This window comes from Protomyctophum parallelum, assembly GCF_964188405.1.
Source record: "Protomyctophum parallelum genome assembly, chromosome: 22".
NCBI classification, from domain to species: Eukaryota; Metazoa; Chordata; class Actinopteri; order Myctophiformes; family Myctophidae; genus Protomyctophum; species Protomyctophum parallelum.
Genome location: NC_139714.1, coordinates 25,962,233 through 25,986,135, shown reverse-complemented (window position 1 = coordinate 25,986,135; position 23,903 = coordinate 25,962,233). Strand labels below are relative to the sequence as shown.

The following is a 23,903-nucleotide window of genomic DNA, read 5'->3' as shown; positions in this document are numbered from 1 at the left end:
TGTTAAAACTCAGCTTCCCATCATGCACCTGTGCACAGTGTGAAGCTCAACAGAGCCACTTTGTCACCTTTGTCACGCGGGAAGCAAAACGCAGCTGTTGTGGCAGTCTGACACACACACACACACACACACACACACACACACACACACACACACACACACACACACACACACACACACACAGACCTTGTTTTGTCCTCTGGTGGCGGGCGGGTGGTGTTACACTACAGTGTGACACAAACAGACAGACGTGTGACAGATGTTCTGCTGGGTTACATAGTAGAGGCTCACTGGATTCGCAATAAGGAATCCTACAGACCAAAACGCTTTCTCAATGCATCTGCAAGCACGCAACAGCTTTTGCTTTCTAATGCAACAACCTATACTCGCCATAGTACCAAAAAAATTGTTTTAACCATTCTTGAACTGCTGTGCAATACTTGGAAAACTACCAAGAAAATATAATAAAGACAGCAGCAGTAGCACAGAACAGCAATAATGCAACAGCAGCACAATCATAAATAAACATTCCTATTCCTGTTTTGGCCCATTGTGGATCTAAGTCTATTTTTAACTATGGCAGTCTGTAGTTTGGATAAAGAACGCTCACCACTCCACTGGCACTAGTTTTTACTTGCTGAACAAGATACAGACTGTAACGAAGACTCTCACCTCCATTCATAATATCGGATCTGGGAGAGTTGTTCATTGGACATAGTCTCCATACATGCGGATATTCGACTAGGACGTTGGGCTATATGACATATCCGACTAGCAGGTTGGGAAGTAACGGATCCGTTACTGTAATCAGAGTAAATAAAAAACTTAACGGAAACGTATTAGAGTACATTTTAAAATGTGTAATCTGGATTACAGTAACGGGGGTGTTTGTAACGGGGGTTACATGAGGATTACATTCTCCCCTTCCCCTCATTAATTTTACAAACAAGTTATAAATTATTATAACACCAAACGGAATGGATTGGAGTTGAGCGCAGCGCGCACCTCTCTGACTCTGTATAAAATCCTCACAGTGGAGGCTGCTACTGCGTCAGGGCGGTGTTGCCAATTTGCGAGAGAAATAAGCAACCAGGTCTATGAAAACAAGCCCAAAAGAAGCGACTATAAATTATGTATAGCCTTAGGGAATATAGGCTGTGCCTGTAATCAAATTCTTAACAATTTAAATGACCTTAACCATATTTCTGTTGTCCTTATCTTAATTTCATAGGCTCAACATTCTTGTCTATCAATGGTAAAACTTGTATTATCTAATTAAATTGAGTTTTACTTAAAAGTAATCCAAAAGTAACTGAAAGTAACTTGTAGTTACTTTTTAAATGGAGTAATCGGGATTACGTTACTGACTGCATTTTTTAGCAAGTAACTTGTAACTGTAGGGGATTCCTTTTCAAAAGTACCCTCCCAACCCTTGGGTTATATGACATGTCTAGTATGACAAACCGTATATTTGGTCCGGGTTGAACTAGTGCTGATCATCATACATCACATTCCGTACTCAGCCAATCAAGTCATCACACACACAAAGCTGGGCATGGGGGGGGGGGGGGAGGGAAGAGAGAGAGAGAGAGAGAGAGAGAGAGAGAGAGAGAGAGAGAGAGAGAGAGAGAGAGAGAGAGAGAGAGAGAGAGAGAGAGAGAGAGAGAGAGAGAGAGAGAGAGAGAGAGAGAGAGAGAGAGAGAGAGAATTGACATCGAGGTATCAATCAACCTAGAAGTAAGTCAGCAGCAGTGCTGGCCTGATCAAAAGCTGACAAACGCACCAAAGCCAGTGTTGGTGTGCCTTAATTTGCCTGCATGGCACCACCGGCCGGGACGACAAAATATCAATATATCAAAGTGCATCTATCTGATGAGCAGACGACAGATTGCTGTCCAATTAGCATCCTTCCTCCTCCTATTTGAAATATATATATTTTTTGTGGCTTTCACCTTTATTTTCTTTTTTATAGAGGGATAGGTATACAGTAACTGGCTGACAGGAAATGGGGAGAGAGAGATGGGGGGTGTGACACGCAGTAAAGGCCGTCGGGATCGGGAGTCGAACCCGCGGCACACTGCCAGACTGGATTACCAGCCAAGGGGCCCGGATGGCTACGCCAGCCGCCCGGGCCCCTCCTCCTATTTTAAACAACCAGAGAGGCATCATGTCACTTTTCACTCTGGACTTTGCCAACCAGCTTGTTGCCCGAGGCTCAGACTCTGGGCATAAATATGGAAACAACCTGTTAAAGCTGTGACATCAGCATAGGGGTGGTCGATATCGTGATAAATTATCGTCGAGACGATACAATGTCTCTACGATATGTCGTTTCAGAGATAACGTACAGTACATATCGTGCGTAGTTCAGTGAATGCAAATTCTATGATTTGCTGTTCTATACCTTAATTTATACTTATACTTACTATACTGTAGAACGATGGTTTCGTTCGCCAAAAATAATACGTATTTTGGTCTAAATGGTCTTACTTTATGTTACCTTGTAGGTGGTTGTAAGTATAACTCAAGTTACTTAACAATACGACCACCACAAAATAACCATAAAAATCACATGAAAAAAATATGATGAAAATATCGTGTATCGTGATACCGATTGAAAATATCAGGATTTGATATCTTTCCATATCGCCCACGCCTACATCAGCACAGCAGTGACATCAACACAATGTTAACCACGGAGAACTTGAGCGGTTTGTCTTGCAGTGGCGCCGATATAACAGTATATATACAGTGAAATATATACAGTGCTACTGCTGCTACATGCTTGGAAGTTGGAACATCCTTCTCCCACGGTCCAAAGAGACGCCTGGTTGGTATAGTGTCTGTCAAAGGACAGAAGACTGGAGCGTAGCTCCCCTGAGCCATATTATGTGACCTAGATAACACAATTTAATGTGCACACCACCTTGATCTCCGTTTATTCAATTTCACTGTACACACAGTGCACACAGTGAAAATGTATAACATAATGATGTTATACACCCCTCTCTCTCTCTCTCATTAGCAGGCAACAGTTCAGCACTATCCCTCTCTGTTTCTGGGCAAAACAGCGCCTTTACTGTCGTATACTGGTGATCATTAACCAACACAGACACACATACTGTAGGTGAACACAGGCATAGGTGAACACGGACATTGCTGTTCCTTGGAGTGGTTGCACCACTCAAAAATAATGTATACGTGGTCGCCGCGTTGCAGGTTGCGACTAGTTGCGTTGATAATCATTAAGTGTGGAAGAGCATTGACAACTCTGGCTTCTTCTATTCAATTCAAGGCAATTCAACCTCAGTAACATCTGACCGCTGGTCTTCCAAAATGTTCTTTATCAGTGCCACAGGTGAAACTATAAAGAGTCGACTTAGACAAGTCTAATAACACATGCAACTAAAAGCTTCCTTGCTACCATACAAACAGCAATGTTCATTATATTAAACATATAATTTGGACTCATTGTGGATCTAATGTGGATCATTAGCAATCTTTTTTGTAACTCACTGCTGCCTAAATGTGACAATTGTACTTGTGCATAATACTTTTACTTTTGATGCAAATACTACTCATGTACTTTTTGAATTCTGGACTTTTACTTTTAATATTGTAGTATTCATACTTTTACTAAAGTAAAACATTGCAGTAGTTTTTTCCACCAATGAACGTGACATGATCATTTCTGCCTCCGCAACCAGTAGACTATTGCTGAAGAAATTATAATAATTATCGTCGCTGTCGGGCAGAAACCTCATTTAGATTTTATTTTCGCAAATTAATGCAAAATGGTGGCATACAAAAAAAAACTCGACAAGCTAATTTTATTTTTTGAAAGAACCGATTTTTTGAAAGAATATTGATTTGAAGTCATATCGTGCCAAAGACAAACGGGTCAATCCAGGGCAATGCTTAAAACTAATAGTAAAAAGCATGTTTATTCAAAAATGAAATTGCCTAAAAAGCTAATTGAAGTATGCAGCTGGTCATTCTACTGTATATGCCCATGCCAACTCTAAGCAATGCAGCTAAAATGGACAAACACGCGAGCCAGCAGATGCTAGGGTTTCAGGACTGCTGCCAAATAACGAGCCCCATCTCATCCACCAACCTGGCATCCTGCAGGTCCAGGAAGAAAGCTTGTAGTCACAGTCAGTGGCGCAGTGGGCAGGCGCTGGCAGCATGCCCTACTTATTATTTAATTGACTCAGACATGGAATCTCTCAGAGATAAAGGGAAAAAAAACAAAACACACACACACACACACACACACACACACACACACACACCCGTGTGAAGTGAATGGTGCAACTCCATGTGGGCTGTGGGGGTCCCCGGAACTTCCAGATACACAGGAGCGGGGCCGGTTCTGGCGAGTCGCCCCATGTCCGAAACGGTCGAGAAATGACCAATGTGTTGTCGGTGATATAAAGTAGAATTAAACACTGGTCATTCATTCAAATCATCGCAAGGCAAGCCAGGGCGGGGCAATATATGACCATATAAAATGGGAGTTAAATGCTGCAATTTGCAAAAATATGACTCGTTGAAGTGGGACTCATAAAATGTCCCTGGGACTCATCTAAAAGACCGTCCCTGCATCCCAGGACTCATTACATTGAAAACCTATTTACGTCACTGAACGAGTATTATTAGGTTCCCAAGTTGCATCGTTCTCAAGTAGGCCAGTGTCCGCCGGGCACGTACAGGTCTAGTTACACATAATGATTGACAGGCCCGAGTTCCGAGGGGGATACGACCGATTCCGACCCTGCCCGAGTGATTATGATAAAACACGGCTCCGACCCGTGCGGGTCTCGGGTCCACTCGGGTATGTTCGGAGACCCGGTGAAGAGCTCTACCAGGGGCTCTATCACACCCGAAATCATCATATATACAGTGTGTGTGTGTGTGTGTGTGTGTGTGTGTGTGTGTGTCTGTTAGGCTGTGCAACACCACATTAAAAAAAAAAAAAAAAGCTATAACGCTATTTTTGTGCTCGGACACAACCAGGGACAGACCCAGGGACACAGCCACACACATAGCCGTCTATAGGAGTGGGTGCACCACTCAAAGAAAATAGAAATAAAATCACACTTGTGTGAAGTGAGGGGAACCCACCCACTGTATTTATATCGGCCATGTGACGTCTTACGTAGTCATTGGTATTTCGGGGGGAAAAGGCTAAGCCTACAAGCTCACATCAGGTGAAGTGGTTAACTTATCTCTACTTTAGAAAACCTGGAGACTGGGAAGTCGTCCACTGCATACTGGCAGCTAGGGAGCAATCCTGAGACGGGTATCACATCCATGTATATATTCCATGTTTGGGATTTCAATAATTGGCTCTTATCAGTACAGACAGTGCTTCCATCTTCCATTGCAGAAGAAAGGTCACTTGGCTGCAAAGGTGAATGGGTGTGTATTATACTTCGTATGGTTATTCATTTATTTTTTACATCGGTAATCAAAAATATGCCATGGGTCGTAGATGTGAAACAAGCTTACTAAGATATGCTGTGTCTTAAGTACTGTAGGCCTAGAGAGGATGTGAGCACAGAGGAAATGAGTTTTTGTACCAGTCACACAATTAATGGGGTGAAGGTTGGGGCCAATAATGATCTGCTCTTTAGGATAATCAGCTGATGGCAAAAAGAAGAAACCATGACATTGCGTAGTTAAATTACTAGTTAGCAGCAGTGTGCATGGGGTAAGTAAACTGTTGAGTTGAGTTAACCACACACAATTAGAGTCATCGAATACTTAAGTAAAAATACTGTATCAATACCATCATGTAGAAAATAGAAATAGTTTGTTACAAGTCGTACAAATGTACCTAAAAATACCAAAAGTAATCATTATGCTATATTTATTTTATTTTATTAATTGTTTTAATGTATGAAAATCTAAATAGCCAAAGTATTATGTAGGTTCAAAGTGGTTAATGTATGTTTTGTTATAATAATAAAGATCTACAAAGTAACTAGTAGCAGTTTTAGAATAATTGTAATTACAATACTTGTCTCTGAGATGGTAGTGGAATAGAAGTAAAAGTACTGAGATTTTAAAATACTCCAGTAAAGTAAAAAAAAAAAAAAAAAGAAAGAAAAGAGTCCTCAAATTAGTACTTGGGTGCAGGTACTTCGTTTACTTTCCACCATAACCCATTTTGGTGTTTAGGTCTGCTATTTTTGAAAAATTGTGAAAATATTTATTTCAGAAAACTGGAGGATGTAGAAGATTATTTTTTAATGTTGAGGTCAGGTCTAAATGGGATAAGCATCCTAGGACTCCCTCCATCAAGCATCACCCTCAGGGGTCAGGACCATGCTGGCTTGTGGTGGACATGTTTGTCAACCTTTCAAAAAGGTTTTGCCATGATGGACATACCAACGTCGAAACAAAAGAAAAAAAAATCTGAAATACCTATGTTTCTGTATCAGTGGTGCTCAATATTTCATGTCAAGGACCCCAAACATGATATGTAATTGGCCTCCGAAACCCATCTGAACATGTTGATCCAGGGACCCTCCAGAAGCAAAGGTTTGAGTTAAAAACGTTTGTTATATTCCAAATGTGCGCCACATTTTCACGATGTTTCAAAAATAGCAGACCTACAAGCTCAGAGCGCGCCCATGAATGGACCCGTGCGTTAGATCTTTACACATCTGCATCACACCTAAAGGTGGCGTACGGGTGTGAAGGAAAAGGATGTATAAGAGGATATTTGATGTTTATTTTGAAGCTGTATCTTTTTTTTCTTTGTTCTTCATCTCTTTTTGCTATTGTGTTATATATGTACTCATTATTATTATTAATAGCTCTTATTATTATTTTCTCTTTTTATGTGAGCTTGTAGATCTGCTATTTTTCCATAGCTAAATTATAACAATGTTTAAACACCAAAAGGGGTTCCTGCCCAAAATGGGTTAAAGAGCTGGCCCTGAATGACCATAACAGGATTGGTATGAGAGTGTGGGGGTCCTTGCAAATAAAATATTTGAGAACCACTAGTACTATAGTTGGCCTCCGAATATGCCAGTGTTGTAGTAAATAAGTGTCATACATACATACATACATACTGTACATGATACATACATACATACTGGAGACTTGACATTCAGTAATTGGGTCTTGTGATCAAAATAACATTATAATGGTGTGTAAGAGAACATCAAACATTTGTCTGTGTACATACGGACATATTGATGACCCAATCTCAAACCAGTAACTGCAGCCTATAGTGGAAAATGTACACGGCGCACACATCCGTTTCTGCTACTCGCTGCAATTGTGGGGTAGCTGACTGACAGTTATCCTTAATAGAATTCATCAGATTAAGAGCTTTAAAGGTTTAACGGACCCCAGTGCTGTTAATTTAATTTAAGAGATCATTACGCCTCTCGGTCAGTTTAGAAGCAGCGCCATCAACTTGCTCACTATCGCAACGCATCCTGGCTCCTAGAAAGTGAATCTAGGAATGCACACGTGTGTGTGTGTGTGTGTCGTGTACACATTTGTGTGTCCATATTTGTCTATTAAATAATCTTGCAAAGATGAAGGAATGACGAAGTGAAGTGTTGAGAATTTATATAGAAGATTCGGCAGAGTAACAACATACAGAGAGTGAGGAACAGGCCTCCTTGCCCGTTCCAGCAGCCCCTCCGGGCGCATGCCTCCTCAACCCCATTCTCAGACAGTCCTTATAGTCATGTAATGTCCATATACGGATCTGTGCTAAACATAAGGGCGACACACACATAAGTATACCTTTGCTGACCGCGTGGAGGAGTCAAGTCAGCTGTTAGATTGACAGCTGCATGAATTAGACTGAGCACATTGTTGAGCAAAGAGACTTCATGGAAGGAAGATAAATACACAATAATGCATATATCTGGCACTGTAGTTGGCATTCTAAATTCCCATTACACCATCCATTCCATGATGCACATCTTCTATCTATACCTGTGTGATAGTGGAGATATTCTGTCATTACAATCAGCTGTGCTCGGATGTCACTATTCATAATCCATAGAGTACAGAAGTCCTGGCGTCACCCGTTCATCCCCTGGTCATTCCCTTGGTCGTGGAAGTTTTTCTCATTGGAGAATAATCTTATATTAAATAGTCTCATAAAAGCACTGTGGTCCAAAAATAACAGACTGTCCCTGCAATATATATTGTCTGGGAGGTGTCTCTGTATCGTTTACGATAGTCTGTCACTCATAGTCAGGCGAAAATGTAACTAATACGGCGGTAACATTAGCGTTTTCTCGCAGTCAGTTGATTCTTCATATCCATATGATCCATATGAGTCAAACATCATCATTTGTTTATTTTTGGAACACAGTTCTTATTTGACAAGATATGAAGAAAAAAAAGACTATGTGAATTCAGAATGGGGGGGAAACAATGCGACCCAGGTAGGATGAGTAAATTACGTCAGACTTCGGTGCCAAGTGGTTTTCAACCAGTGGTGCGGGGACCACTTTTATTTTTGAGTGGTGCAACCACTCCTATAACCAGGAATGTCCACATGTATCATGTATCTTGTATCTTGTATCTTGTATCTTGTATCAGTCATCATGAGCATGAGTGGTGTGCGCATGCGTGAAACCAGCAATGGCCAGCAATATCCATGCGTGTGTGTACAATGCGCACCTCACATCTTGTGCTAAATAAATAGCGTCAATGCTAGCGAGCTAAAATATAGCCATCCTTGCTCTAGAAAGCACCAATGTTTCCATCTAGACCACCGGATAATCAGCAAAGACCTCTGAACATCGCGCTAATTGACCAAACCATGGAGAGATCCGTAGATTAGGAGTTATTGAAGCTTTTAGTCTGCCTGTATAATGGGAGGTGGACAGCAGCTCGCATGCGCAATCCGGTCTAGGAGGTATGCTAAAGAAGGAAAGGCCGACCCCCGTGGACGGCAGCTCGCATGCACGATCCGGTCTAGGAGGTATGTTAAAGAAGGAAAGGCCGACCCAAAATAATGAAAAAGAGTTGTCAGCGACGCGGATTGATATCCATAATAGAGAGAGAGAGAGAGAGAGAGAAGGGGGGGAGAGGGGAGTTGCACCACTCGGTTCACACAGGTGTGATTTTTATTATCTCTTTTTGCTATTGTGTATATTATTATTATTATTATTATTATTTTATCTTTTTATGTGTGGAAACTGAGTATACAGTGCACAAAGACGTGACAGAGAAAGAGGACAATTTGTACATTTGTATTTATGCTGGGGGGGGAGGTGTGGGGAAATGAAATGTTATATAAAAAATAATAATAATAATCACACCCGTGTGAAGTGAGTGGTGCAACTCCGTGTGGGGGTCCCCGGGGGGGGGGGGAAACAACCATGCTGTTTTCGTGCTCAGACGCACCCACCCACACAGCTCCGTAAGGGAGTTGAGTGGTTGCACCACTCAAAAGAAAACACATCTTCATCACATAATTTACAAGACGTCACAATTTGAGCATGGAATTGTGGACAAAATCTTATCCAATGACAAAAATATTCTAAGTTGTGAGTCTGCAAGGCTAAATCTAATCAAATTCCGTGGCTCAAATGTCAAAAAAAGAATGGCCCTTGATATGAAAAGGGTTGAAAGCCACTGGTTTATTAGGAAACAGCCGCTGCCGCAGTCCTAGTCCTCTGCACTAAAGTGGCATTTCACTGGCTTCTTACTGGGTTATAATCTCACTGCAGCAATAAAGTGGCAGCAGGCCTGTCGTTCTTTTATTGTCATTTGGTGCATGGTTTTTACACATAATGTGATGATTTAGAGGTCCTGCAGTGATGTCCTGACGCTCAGAGAACCCTGCGGGGCCTCCAATCTCCTTCCATCCGTCAAATAAACGTGGCATTTTCAGCACATCCAATGGATCCTGCAAACGCGTCTCAAAAATGCTATTCTAAGACGACAGCGAGTCAGGGAAATAAAAGTGACAACACATTGTCATCTTCTGTTTATTGCCACATTGTTAAACTTTGATATAAAAGGAGATGCCGCGTGACTTGAGGATGAGTTGCATTCCAAACAGTAAACAATAAAATGATCAGTGTTAAATAAACTCGTGTACAAATGAAACCAACAAATTGGTTACAAAGGAAAGGAAAGGAAAGGTACCATGTTTACCCAGGGTAACTGGACTAAGCTCAATAACTTGTTTACAGCCAGGCCCTGCTCATAGAACATTTCATGGTAGGGGTTCAATGCCTTGTCCAAGGGCACTTCATCGGTGGTAATTTTAACGTGCCGGTCCGGGAATACGAACTAGCGACCTTCCGATATCAAGACCGCTCCACAAACCGTTCGGCCACCGCTGCCCCCCCCAAACTGCGACCATACCACACAATTTGGAAAGCTTGTTATAAATGATTAAATGGTGATTACTTAGGTTTCCCAATAAGGTTTGCTGCTACTTAACTCAGCCATGGACTTAATTAACTCTATTCTATTTTGCTTGTTGAAGACAAGCAAAATAGAACGAGAGTCTATGGTGGCAGTAGCCGACAGACATACTGCCCCCTGGCAGTCAATAAATAAAATAAATAAATAAAGTAAAGGAAACGTTTTGGTGACTCAGCAGTGGAGAGCACAACAGCCGTTTAACGGCCAATTTCACGTGGGCATTTTCACAGTAGCTGGAAAAAGGTCATCCCTTTCCGCAGCTGGACTGAAGCCGGCCGCCCCCCACACAATGCGCACACGGCCCCACACACACACACTAGTGTTGGCGACATTTGGAACAGGCCTTAATTGCTAGTGCGGTTTCTAGCCTCTTTATCACAATATATAGATGGAGGGCTGAGGAGGTGTTGGGGCACGGCGGCCCAGTCAGTCATGCACCCTGAAGGCTCAATTTCCTAATGTGGAAAGAGGGCTGGGTAGACAGGTGGGATATCACTTGCTCCACCGCGAGCAACTGATTCTTTCAGGTCGTCTGCATTGCAATCCAAGTAAGCCGCTTGCCGCTGGACCCGGGGGCGACTAATTGCTAAATAATGGACAACGTCTGTCTCTTACACCATCGACCTATCCGTGAACCCCGAGGTAAGCTTGTAGACTGCATTTACAGATGGTCATACAGTAACTTGTTGTATGTTGACTATGTTTCTGAGCAACGGGTGGTCATCTCTCTTGCTTAATGAATTAAAAAAAGTGCACATGCCGTGACGGACTGATTGAATCTAGTAAGTGGTGGGATCGATTACAGTGTGCGTAGGAGAGAGGAGATACATGACACGACTTAAGAGTAATGTACTACTTCACAAACATACGTGATGCCTCGTATCGCTGGCAGGCCAGAGTCTATAATTAATGACAAAGACTCAATGCAGAGCTTCCGTCAATCCTCCCCACATGTTGCTCGGAGGTCAGCGAGATAGAGAAGAAGGTGAGAACACCGGGGAAGAACAACCAGGACCGAACAACGTAAGAGAAGATGAGTCTTATTGCATTGCTGGAAGACACATTATGATACAGGAGAAGCTTTGAAGTGCATCTCGATCAAATTTTCAATTCAAAGGAGCTTTATTGGCACGAGAAAACATTGCCAAAGCAAGTGTCAAAATATAATAAAAACATTTGAAAATGTTGTATCTCAACACTACACCAATCTCTCCAAACCCCGTTCAGTTCAATTTGTTTTGCATCGACGGGAACACAAAATGGAAAGGTCATGTGGAGAATCTCCTTGAATGAGGATCAAAAGGACCACTACTGAAAGCTGGCAAATTGGCTCAAAAGGATCGAGTGACACTACAGCACTATAAATGCGACTGCAAACAGTTGAAATATTGCTATTGACAGGTTCATTTCCAAATGGCCCCAAGTCCACCTCCATCAGGCAGATCAGGTATGAACTGTCCCTTTCTGAAGCTTTGATTTGTTAGAGCATATAATTACAATCTTCAGGTCCTGTTTAATTGCAGGCAAGCCTCGTTTAGAGCTATGCACAACTTTACAATGCCCAGGGCATTGGTCCAAGCCCCAGACACAGCCAGCCAGCCATGTTACAGTAGGTTAAGGTCCACCCTGCCACCGACATCCCTAATGGGGTCCGAGACAAACATCACTAGAGATTAGCCACAGAGGCTGAACTGCGTTCACTCTCTTCCACTGACACCCCATCGAGCTGTGATGGATATCTTATACCGTGGAGATTAGAAACAGACATTCAAAATTGCATGGGTAAAAGTGCTTTCATTCACAGGCTACAATGGGAAATAATGGAGACAGGGGTCATTTTACTCAGAGACTATAAAGATAAGGTGACCACCACCGGGCATTAGCTGTGAGTGACTGAGTCGGCCTGGCAAGTCAATCCGTGTTCCGAGACCAGCCACTCATGGCTGCCCGTCAAGGAGTAGCTTGATCAACCAAGGTGTAGAAGACAAGCGAGACAGACAGACTTGCCAGGCTGCCAGCTTCTAATCTAGCTCAGCTATTTATATCACATCATTGGTACTCACAACAAATGGGGGTGAAAATGGGTGAATTATCTCTTCCTTTTTTGAGAAAGAATACAAAATAAAATATAATATATAAATATTATGAAAATATGAGATTTCTCATATTGCTGACAGTATTGTACTAGCTGATGTTTTTTGGTTCTCCAATGGTGATGCCCAAACACAAACTGACATCATCTTGAAGTCTTGTTGCTACAGCAGGTCAAAGTAAAGTCAACGATCTCTCACAGAACACATCTTCGTTAATCCCCCCAACTCTTCTTATTACAGAGAAACAGTAGAAAGGACAGTATACAGTACTTTTAATTGGAACCAATACAAAAGTGAATGTAATTCAACATCATACTGTAGCATACTACAAAATAGAGAAGTGTCTTAGCGTCTAATTCTCTGAAACCAAACGACAGCCATGCTGCAAATGTACAACTAGTTTTCAGAACAATGCCCTCGACGACAATCAATATACGCTGATATTCATACTGTGTACAGAAGTATAACTAAAAACAAGGTGCACTACACAGCCCTATCGTATTTAAGGTAGGGATGCACCGATCCGGCTTTTTGGCATTCGATACCGATTTCGATACATGGGGGTCCAGTATCTGCCGATACAGAGTACCGATCCGATACCCCCACAAAGAAACGTAATAACCTATTAAGCTGTATGCCTCACTGTGTGGAGTCTGGAATCATTATTTTGTGTAAGGCAACATCAAGGCTTGACTTAAACATTACTTTCCCAACTTTGTAAAACAAAATGTAACAAACACAGATATAAATGCACTGAATTATTTATTAAATAACTGTGCAACAATTAGACCAGGTTAATGTGTGCGCAGGCTAGCCTGGCTGCATTCCACATGTTATACTGTCAATACTACACTGCTGTGTCACAGAGGAGGTAGAGTTGTTTTCATACTGTAATTACACATTCGGATCGGATCGGATAATGGATCGGCCACCGATCCGATACCCGATCTAGAATTTTAGCCTGGATCGGCGCCGATCTCCGATACGAGTATCGGATCGGTGCATCCCTAATTTAAGGCTGAGTTCACCGTTTTCTGCCCCCTCAATGACAGCACAGACAGACAGACAGACAGACAGACAGAAGGGTGCGAGTTTATCCCTCTATGTAAAAGGTTGAATGACTACAAGTCTTAGTGCTTTTTCTGGTTTTATCCTCGTAGCAGCTTTTGTATTGACCTGTACATTCTTTTGAACTATTATTGCATCTACTGAGATTCTGCAGGCTTCTATGATGAAACGTGGCCTCGACAAAGGGAGTCCAGTTTAGGATATTTCTTCCTAGTGTTACAGGCAAAAAAGTCTCACTTTGAATAGTGGGCTCCGATTAGTCACCCACAACTCTGGGGTGAGCGAAATGTAATTCAAACTGAGGCGTACCAGACCTAATCTGCCCAGGGATTCATCTGCATGGTTTCCAGGCTAACAGTTGCCGACTGTCTCTATACTAATCGGCGGAAAAACCCAAAATCACAATCACGTTATACTTTATCTTCACACGGATCAATTTGAGCAAACTAATCATACATTCAACAATCATGATTGTCCAATGCACCATCAGAAGATTAAGTCCAATATTCGAATAAACTAATATTGTATAATACATATGTCGTCGTAGTCTGAAAAGTCTTCAGACTCCACCTTAGCACTTGCTCTAGCCTCGACAATCTTACAGGCGTCTGCAAAGGCTCAACTTATGTAATTTAGATAGCATTTTATGTAGACCTAGCACTCTATAGTGTGTATACGCATAGTTTCATTATATAATAGATTATATAGATCCTAGGTTCTTAGCTTTCATATTAATGATGACTGTTTTTATGTATTTGATGCATTACCATACAACAGTATTGTTCTTGCTTACTTAAATTGTGTCCAGTTAGCCATTGTGATCTCACACTGGGGAGTGCATGGGGAAGTCACTACTATTAATACCACCAATACATCTTCTCAATTGCCCTCGTATGACATACTAATTAACAGAGTAGCTGAGAGTTCAGGATATGCCTGACACACGCTCTACTACAATTATCTAGAGTCTACTTTCTGCCACTAGATCTATACGTGGTGGATCATGGCCAGATGATTTACTGCCTAATAAATCGGTCCTAGAAATTAACTTTTGTTTTATTACTTTCAGTCGGGCCTTAATGGGATGTTGGAGGTAGTTTGTCTTCCACCTCCAACCCTTACAGGCAGGTTTTTTTTTTCCAGGCTCAGGCTCAGGCTCTCCTCTCCTCTCCTCTCCTCTCCTCTCCCGCGTCTGACTCCACTCTGCTGTACCGGCTGGTCATCAATCCTTGCCATCCAATACTACAAATGCTGAATCGCTGATGCAGTCGTATTGAGGGGAGGGGAGGGTTCCTGTGAAGAATGAGAATCCGCAGGTTGCAGGGGAGACCATTCCTTTGCTGTCTGTCAGTATGCTCTGGCACCGCTAACACCTTTCACGGTGCGCAAATGTAAATAAACAAACTAAAATAGTCCTCTCAAACAACTCCGAACCCCCCATTTTGGCACTGTGCCTTCTATTCTATTTTACACTGTTGACTTCTCCAGGCAATTCTTTTTTCTGGATCTGCAGACATTGAAAATAGCAGATCTACAAGCTACAACGCCTGTTTAATGTTCTTAAACATTTGTTTTCAAATGTTTTATTATCTTCGTAAAATGACTGAAAAAAGAAAATATGAAAAAAACACATTGAATGTGTTTTTAATTCAGATGGGTCCCGAGTCCCGACTGACAAACTCTGTAGGAGTGTAGGGAACCAAATGGACCCGTAACTCTCAGAGTTACATTAACATTGATTTTACAATATAAAGTGGGGTCCCAGAGATGAAAATGACATTAAATGGCGGTCCGTAGCCTAATGCATGTCAAACGGGGGGGGGGGTTGAGAATCACTACCAGAGCTGTAAAAATGTATATGGGGGCCCCTGGAATATCGTTTTCAAATGGGGGGTCCACGGGCTAATAAGTGTCAATTTGGGGGTCCTTGAGATGAAAAAGTTTGAGAACCACTGCTGTACAACTTGGTTTGTGTTCAAACACTTTCGTCTCTATCCTAACTTGCACCCTGCATGGCTGCCGGCATGACTAGTTTGAGTACAAGGGAAATTAATCTGCGTAACACAGACAGAACCACCCTGCGCTGAGATCCAGGAAATGAAAAATGAAGAATGTAAACTGCTGTAAGCAGAACAGAATAGACTGGCTGTAGGAAGAAGGAAAAAAAGGGGGAAAAAACAGTAGAGAAGATCAGAAGTCTACTACAATGATTACTTTCCTTTCTTTTCAAACAGCAGATGAAATTCATCCATCAAATGCCAATAACATCTACATCTGAGGATTTTCCTCCAGCTAGGCTAATCAGTTCAGTAATCAGCTAATCAGAATGTTTTTCACATTCATGCTCATTTCTTTGCATTGTCTTTTTTTTATTAATTATCTTAATGGACACTGTGCTGCAGTGGTGGAAAGTAACAACTGTGAGTACAATTACTCGAGTTAAGTACAGTGTATTTTGAGTGGTGACTTCGCTGACGATCTTGCTCTCCTATCCACAAACCACAACAACATGCAGACTAAAACTGACAGGCTTAACACCTTCGCCAGACAGGTCGGACTCGGTATTAACACCTCAAAAACACAAGTGGTGTGTGTGTGAACTCCACCCCCACACAACCCATCCTTGTCGATGAAAAACCACTCGAGTTTGTGGACGATTTCACTTATCTGGGCCTTCTCCCAACTCCGATCCATCTGGAGATCAAAGCAATATAGCCTTAAAACAAAGATGCTCCTATACAACAGCAATGTCAAGTCTGTCCTGCTGTATGGATCTGAGAGCTGGAGAGTGGTCAAGACAGAAAATAGAAGTATTCCATAACAGATGCCTCAGACGTATATGTCAGATCTTTTGGCCGAACAAAATATCAAACAATGAACTGTACAAACAAACAGGGAGCCGGAGCATTACCAAGGACATTACACACAGACGCCTGAGATGGCTAGGGCATGTACTGAGAATGGAGCAGGACTGCATCACAAAGGTGGATTTAAGATGGACATCACCAGGAAAAAGAAAACCTGGGAGGCCCAAGACCACCTGGCGCAGAACTGTGACGCAGGAGCTGGAACAGATGAACCTGTCCTGGGGAAAGGCGCAACATGCTGCCAGGGATCGAATGAAATGGAGAGTGCTCATTGAAGCCTTATGTCCCATTGGGGACGAAGAGGAGTAAGTAAGTAAGTAAGTACAATTATTTGAAGATTTTACTTACTAGTTACTTTGTAGGTCTTAATTATTTATAGAAAGATCTATACATGCTCACAATGCGTTTCAAAAGTTTAAATAAATGGATACAAAATGACACATTCATGATTACATTTACTTTTGGTACTTATTTATAAAATAGTATTTAATTATACCAATACTGAATACTTTTGTACTTTTACTCAACTACATTTTGAATACATGACTTTTACATGTAACAAACTATGGAGCACATCATAGAAGTGTGTCCTCTCCAAAGACTGGAAGGAGGATTAATCACCCTCCATACAGCAGACCAGGAGGCAACCGCTTGGCTTAGGGACTTTGCATTCGCTAAATAAAAATCCTTAAAAGACCATACCAGTGGTCTGGCATGTTTAGAGGACCGTCAAAACAGCAGCTAAAATCATCGGCAGCACAGAACTACCCAGTCTCCACAACATTTACACCACCCGTTGTATGAAAAAAGCCCACAACATCATTAAAGACACCAGCCATCCCGCAAAAACCCTGTTCAAACCACCCAAAAAAACGCTACCAGAGCATCAAATCTCGCACCACCCGTCTCAGTAACAGTTTCTTCCCCAAGGCAGTCAGGCTGCTGAACCAGCTGACCTTGAACTGTATTGCACTGTATTGTCTCTTCACTTGCACTTTTTGTGTTTTTGTCTTTTTCTTTGCACTATAGATGTTTGTTTATGTCCTGTGTATGTAAGACTGAGAGTGCTCTGAGCAAAATAAATGTAATTGTATTTATACTCCATCTATACATATGACAAATAAACCTGAACCTGAACCTTTAGCCCACTGACTATGACTCACTCACTGTAACAATAACAAACAATTGGATCTGTCCTGAGAAAACTCTGCAGTCTGCACCACCTGAAAAACACGTCGTCGTCCCCGGTTTGCTCCCCAGCTCCTCCTGGCTGTGTCAAATTACCCTTGAGACTGCTCCTGACAATGAGGATCATGGTGCATCGCATGGTTTCCTCTGCTATGTGGAATGTGGAATGCCATGTGCGAACGTATGACGCACAGTACAAAGCTCTTTCGGAGAAAGCCACTATATTATAAATGCACCATGTTGTTGCTGCCGTGCATAAACCTGTTTGTTTTTTCCGTAAATGAATGTACTCATACTGTACAAGCGTGTTGCAATGCGAGGCGTTGTGAACTTGTAGACCTAGAACAAATGCACTTAAGAGAACAGTAATGTACAGAGCAGGAGCACATTGGAATGAGCTCCCGCCACAGAGAATAAATCAAGCTGTAAAAAGAAATTGAAGGCAGCAGTGATTATGAAAGAAATCATGTTTAGTTAGATTGGTGAGTGTTAAATTAATAATAGGATATACAATGTTTAGTTTGTAAATTTGTTGTAATGTAATATATTTTCTAGAATGCATGAAGACTGAAAGCTTCAATAATTTTTGTTTTGTTTTGTTTTTAACTATGTAATGACAGAATAACATTGTATTATGTTTTAATTTGATTGTATGAGTGTTTGGACCCCATGCAGGAAGAGTAGTCTTCACTGTAGTGAGGACTAATGCCGGATCCGTAATAAACAATAAAGGCACCATTTTAAAATGTTTTTTTTTAATAATAATACAAATCACACTCGTGTGAAGTGAGGAGTGCCTGGTAATAATATGCTCTAAACAAACATTAAAAGTCCATAGGCTTGGCTGCCATATGATGCAATTCCGGAAGCCGAGGTGCTAGCTTGAAGCTTCCCTAAAAGAAAAGGAATGGTTTTGGACATAAGGTTTCGGTCCAACAGCAGCAATTTGCTTTTTGAGCGGCGCCTCCGATCCATTATGCAGCATTTCTTGGCCATTTCGCACGTGGGAAGCCTCGCTGGAACCGGGCCGGCCGAGATCAAGACGGACATCATCGATGGGGAATCCAAGCTAATAGAAACTGCAGGCTTTCTATTCCTGTACTGCTGTTAAGTACTATAGGCTAAGGCTTGAAAGAATTATACCACCTATAGCCTACCCATGATAACCCAATATCATACAGATTGAATATGCATGTGAAACCAGTGACGAAACACACAAACAGAGCCAGCAGATAGAAAACCTATTGGACTAAGCCAAATTATGAAACAGCAATAAAACTAAACAAAAGCAGAATAAACTAGAACGCTATCTGGCCCTAAAACGGAGAATACACTGTGGCAGAATACCTGAGCACCGTAACCGACCCAAAACAAAGAAAAATCTTAGGTACAGACTCAGTGAGCACAGTCTTGCGATCGAGAAAGGCCGTCATGGTATCCTGAGAGAAGACAGACTATGCACCCACTGCACACAAAATTAAGTGGAAACCGAGCTACACTTCCTAACCACCTGTCCACTGTACCAAGACATCAGAGACACATTGTACTTCCCCCAGATTACAATCACCCACGGAGATTTAGAAAACATGACTGACAAAAAACTCCCATATCTGCTGGGCGAAGTACAAAAATATGCAAACACAGCAGCAAGATTTGTGAGCTGCTGTGATAGAAGAATATCAAATGGAACACAACCACCCTAAAGACAAATCATTGTGTGTATTCCTGCACTATCTACGTACATCGAGTGATCTTCGTACATAGACATTTTGAACACTTTTGTTTTGATTGCATTGTGCCTTGGCAATGTAAACGTATGTTTGTCATGCCAATAAAGCCCTTTGAATTGAATTGATGAACAAAATGTGCACACACACACACACACACACACACACACACGCACTACTTAATTTACAAGAAGTCTACACAATTAAGATAATGTAGAGGAATTGTTATTTTGATTTACCAAATCACATCAATAATACAGCACGGAATTGTGGACAAAATCTTATCCAACAATAACATATTCTTCGTTCTGAAGTGGTCCGTGGCTCAAATGCCATATCAATAATGGGCCTTGGTTGAAAAGCACTGGATTAATTCAACAACCATCAGGCATGTTGCTTACTGTCACTATAGGCCTACTGAATGGATCAGTGTAGTCAATCAATCAATTGGTTGAGTGTTTGTTTCCCTAATAGTTGTATAAGTGAAGGCTCTCCAGAGAGCATGCGTTTTATTCATCGATTGAATAGATTGATTTTGTATTTTTTGTAGAATAGAATGGGTACAATTCAAAAGAATAAACCACCATTCAATTATAAAATAATGCTACATGAGGACGAAGCCATGAAAGGTACAAATTACAATTAAGACTCGTCTTACATCAGGGTCCACCATTTTCAATTCATCATAACAATATTAAAGATGTAAATATATACACTTCATAGGGTTTTCTCATCTGCCAGGGTATTGTTCTTTGCTATCCCGGACAGTCAGTCAGTTTATCTGTCTGTCTGTCTGTCTGTCTGTCTGTCTGTCTGTCTGTCTGTCTGTCTGTCTGTCTGTCCATTCATTCTGTCGCAAACTGTTTCGCTCCGACCTTACTGTACTGTACTGTACTGTACTGTACTGTACACTATGCTACTGCTACTAAATACAACGTCTTGCGTCGCGTTTTGACAACCATTGAAACGGATGTGTGGTGGTGGGGGGCAAAAGCCAAAATACAACAAATCAAACAAGAACACGTGGGTAAACGTTTGTAAACATTTCAGCTTTGAGTCGCACTCGCAGGCGCACGCAACGTGCATAGGCTCTCCAGTCCACACACACACACACACACACACACACACGTCACTCACACACACACACTTACATTATACCAAACCAAACAAACGGATGAATCATGCACAACCAAACCGTCATCATCGCATACATGATGCACATTCCCTTCATAATCACCATTAAACCAAAACAGGTGAGTGAGTGACCACTGTGCCAGAAAAAGCTCCAAATTCGCGTTTCTTACCTGATTTATTTTTATCTCGGTAGTTCAGTCAGCAGAGCAACAATTATTACACCAATTGTCTGCCGTCAGTGCCGGGTGAGTGCCGTGCCGTGCCGTCCGGGACCACCAACACCAGCAGAAGAAACAAAACGTGCGTAAGGTTGGTTGTGCGTGTCGGGTCTGCAGGCAGCCTGTTCTGTAATGCCTGTTCTGCTCCCTCCCACTGGCACCGGCGTATATAGTTACCGTCCCCGTACTCGCTGCTGTGCGGTATAGAGACAAGTGCTGCTGTTTGCTGCTGTGGGCTGGCTGGCTGCCTGCCTCCTCCGACACAAACCAACCACCCGGCTGCGTTACATCTCCGTTAACAGGCAGCGAACAGCGTTGCCATGTGTGGAGAATTGAGAGAGAAGCAAGCAACCAGATACGCTACTATAGTACAACTTTTTTTGATTGATTGATTGATTGATTGAAATAATAACAAATATAACATTTTGCAGAATTACAGTACATTTCAAGCACAAACTCAATACAAAGACGACACAATTAAGCATTACACTTGTTTACAACAGGGTCCACCATGTTCAATTCATCAAAAGAGACGTACAAATAGACACTTCTATATAGTTAAAGAACAGAACAGGAATTCATCATAAAGGAAGCAAAAAGGGAAAATGAACATATACAGTGAGGGGAAGGGGGGGGGGGGGGTGCGGTGGGAGGGGATTCAGATTTTACGGGGGCCAGTTTCGAATTGCAGCCGTCCGTATAGGTGCCCTTTGAGAGCGGTTTTGAAGGAGTCAAGGGATTCACATGTCTTAATGACTGTTGGTTGTTGTTGTAGGTGTGGACTTAGTTTTCATTAAGGAAGTATTTAGACAGGTACATGGGTATCTTGGTGGTGTATCGAATCTTGTGGACCAGACCCATTGCAAGATGCTGTACTCTGTCGTCGACCCTAAGCCACCCCAGCCTGTCAAAGTGGGCAGGGGTGAGGTGGGTTCGGGGGGTGAGGCCAAGTAGGAGCCTGACCAGTTTGTTGTGGGAGGTCTGGAGCCTTGTTTTAAGGACACTACCACTACTACAGTGGTTTTCAATTTCAACCAGTGGTCCTTGAGGAGGTTCCAGGTCACCCCAGCTAAATGATGGAGAATTGGTAACCAAATGGACTATAGATCTTTAACTATTGAGATTGTAAAATGAAACCAAAATTGTTAAACATCTGCGTTACTTAATTTTCAAGTTTTCAAGTCTACACAATTAGAGAATGTAGATTAAGAATTGTTATTTTGATCAACGTCTGCCTGTTATCTCTCCTATGGTACTACCATCAATACATAATTTCTGATTAATTGAAAATGGAGGACCTTGATGTAAACTAGTGCTTTTCGGTCTCGTCAAAGTAGCATTTTGTATTTGTTTCAATCAATCAATGGAATTGCGAACAAAATCATATTCAACATTAATATTCTTAGTTTTAGGTCTGCAAGGATAAATGTCATCAAATGTTAGTCCGTGGCTCAAATGCAGAATAAACTAGAAAAAGTGCCCCTCAGTAACAGGTGTCCACCAGGAACACAAACATGTTACAGAACGCGGTCAGTTTTTATTCAGTCACACTCACACTCACACTCACACTCACACACACACACACACACACACACACACACACACACACACACACACACACACACACACACACACACACACACACACACACACACATATTCAGTAAAGTATATAAAAGAGCTCAAAGGGTATACATATTCAGCACTCCGTCTGTGTGTGTGTGAGTATCCGTCCGTGTACAGCTAATCTCCGGCACCGTTAACCCGGTCGATGCCAAACTTTGCGCACACACTCCCTGGATGCCAACATGAACCTCTGTCCCAAATTTTCCAGAACGGCCTGTTATAGCTCCACCAGGAGGCCGACTTAGGTAAAACATTCTTTTTTATATTACTCCTCCATATTTTGTCCAGAAATCCTGCAAATCGTTACATATAGGCCTATAGTCATGTGCTCAAGACATCTGTCCGATATTTTATTATTCCATCCTGATTGGCTAACATTGGCTTTCAAAGTTTACAGGATTGGCCTGTTTTGAACAAAAAGCGTGAAATATTTCACAGACTTTCCTACTAGGCTGAGGAATATATCCCACCCTTTTCACATTGGCCTGTTATAGCGCCACCAACAGGTGGATTTTTGCAAAACACATTTTTGGAACAAAATGCCTCAAATCATCCAATTGCCATCCAAGGTGAAATGTCACCCTTTTCACATTGGCTTATTATAGCGCAACCTGACCTGCCCTGGTGGAGGTAACGGGTCTGCTCGCCCCTTTTGCAACTCACCCCCGCGAAAAGACGGCTCGCCCCCAATATAGGCTTTTGAAGAGATGCATTTTATGATATCCATTGCATACATAATTACATAGCCTATCTAGTCTACCTTTAGTTTTATCAGATCATGTAACTTCTTAATTTCTCATAGAAAATGCTCAATTGCAGTGACGTGAATTTAATTTCTGTATAGGCATTGATGATTGATTCATAAACAATTTTGAGAGAGATGGGGGGGGGGGGGGGGGGGGGTCACGGGTATCCAAGTATCAACAAAGCAGTATAACTTATTGCATTGCCTATGGAGGACCTTTTGATCACATATCCCTGGGGTGCAGACTAAGGTTTAAAGTAAATCAAAGTTATTTCTAGGGATGTCCCTAGAACCACTCACGGTTCGATTCCGATCATTTAATTTTGAGTATCTGCCAATACCGATGTTTCCCGATCCGATATTTATATTATTATATAACACGTTTATGCCATATCACGATACAATATCCAAATTCACAGACAATATCCAGTCCAATATCATGGATATAATATTGATACCAGTGATGTCCCAATCACGTTTTTTCTTTTGCTTCCGATCCAATTCCTATCATTCATTTTTGAAAATGACGCGATCGGTGATCACGTGATCAGATCGGGACAACCCGATATAGCTTGGCTATGTGTGAATTGGTGTCTGTGTAACAGTATTATATAATTACACAAAATATGACACAAATAAGTGCTTCTACCTGACTTAATTCTCCATGGTTCATGTGTATAGGGATACATAGTGCATTAGAGGTCACAGCCCCTTTAAGTCTCCCCCTTTTGCCCCCTGTATAAATGTCCTGCGACACCTCCACCTCTTCCTTCTTTACTTCCGTCTTGGAACGAGGTGGGTGTCTTTGTT

General features: G+C 41.8%; 1 protein-coding gene across 1 annotated transcript in view; it reads right to left on the bottom strand.

Annotated features, from left to right (window-relative positions):
- The window catches only part of LOC310879704 (fatty acyl-CoA reductase 1), a 61,427-nt gene extending 40,460 nt beyond the window's left edge, over window positions 1-20,967 (bottom strand). Inside the window, exon 1 of the mRNA XM_083794519.1 lies at window positions 20,676-20,967. The gene's annotated coding sequence lies outside the window, so the exon portion shown is untranslated. The remainder of the gene's footprint in view (window positions 1-20,675) is intronic.
- Window positions 20,968-23,903: the final 2,936 nt, after the last annotated feature.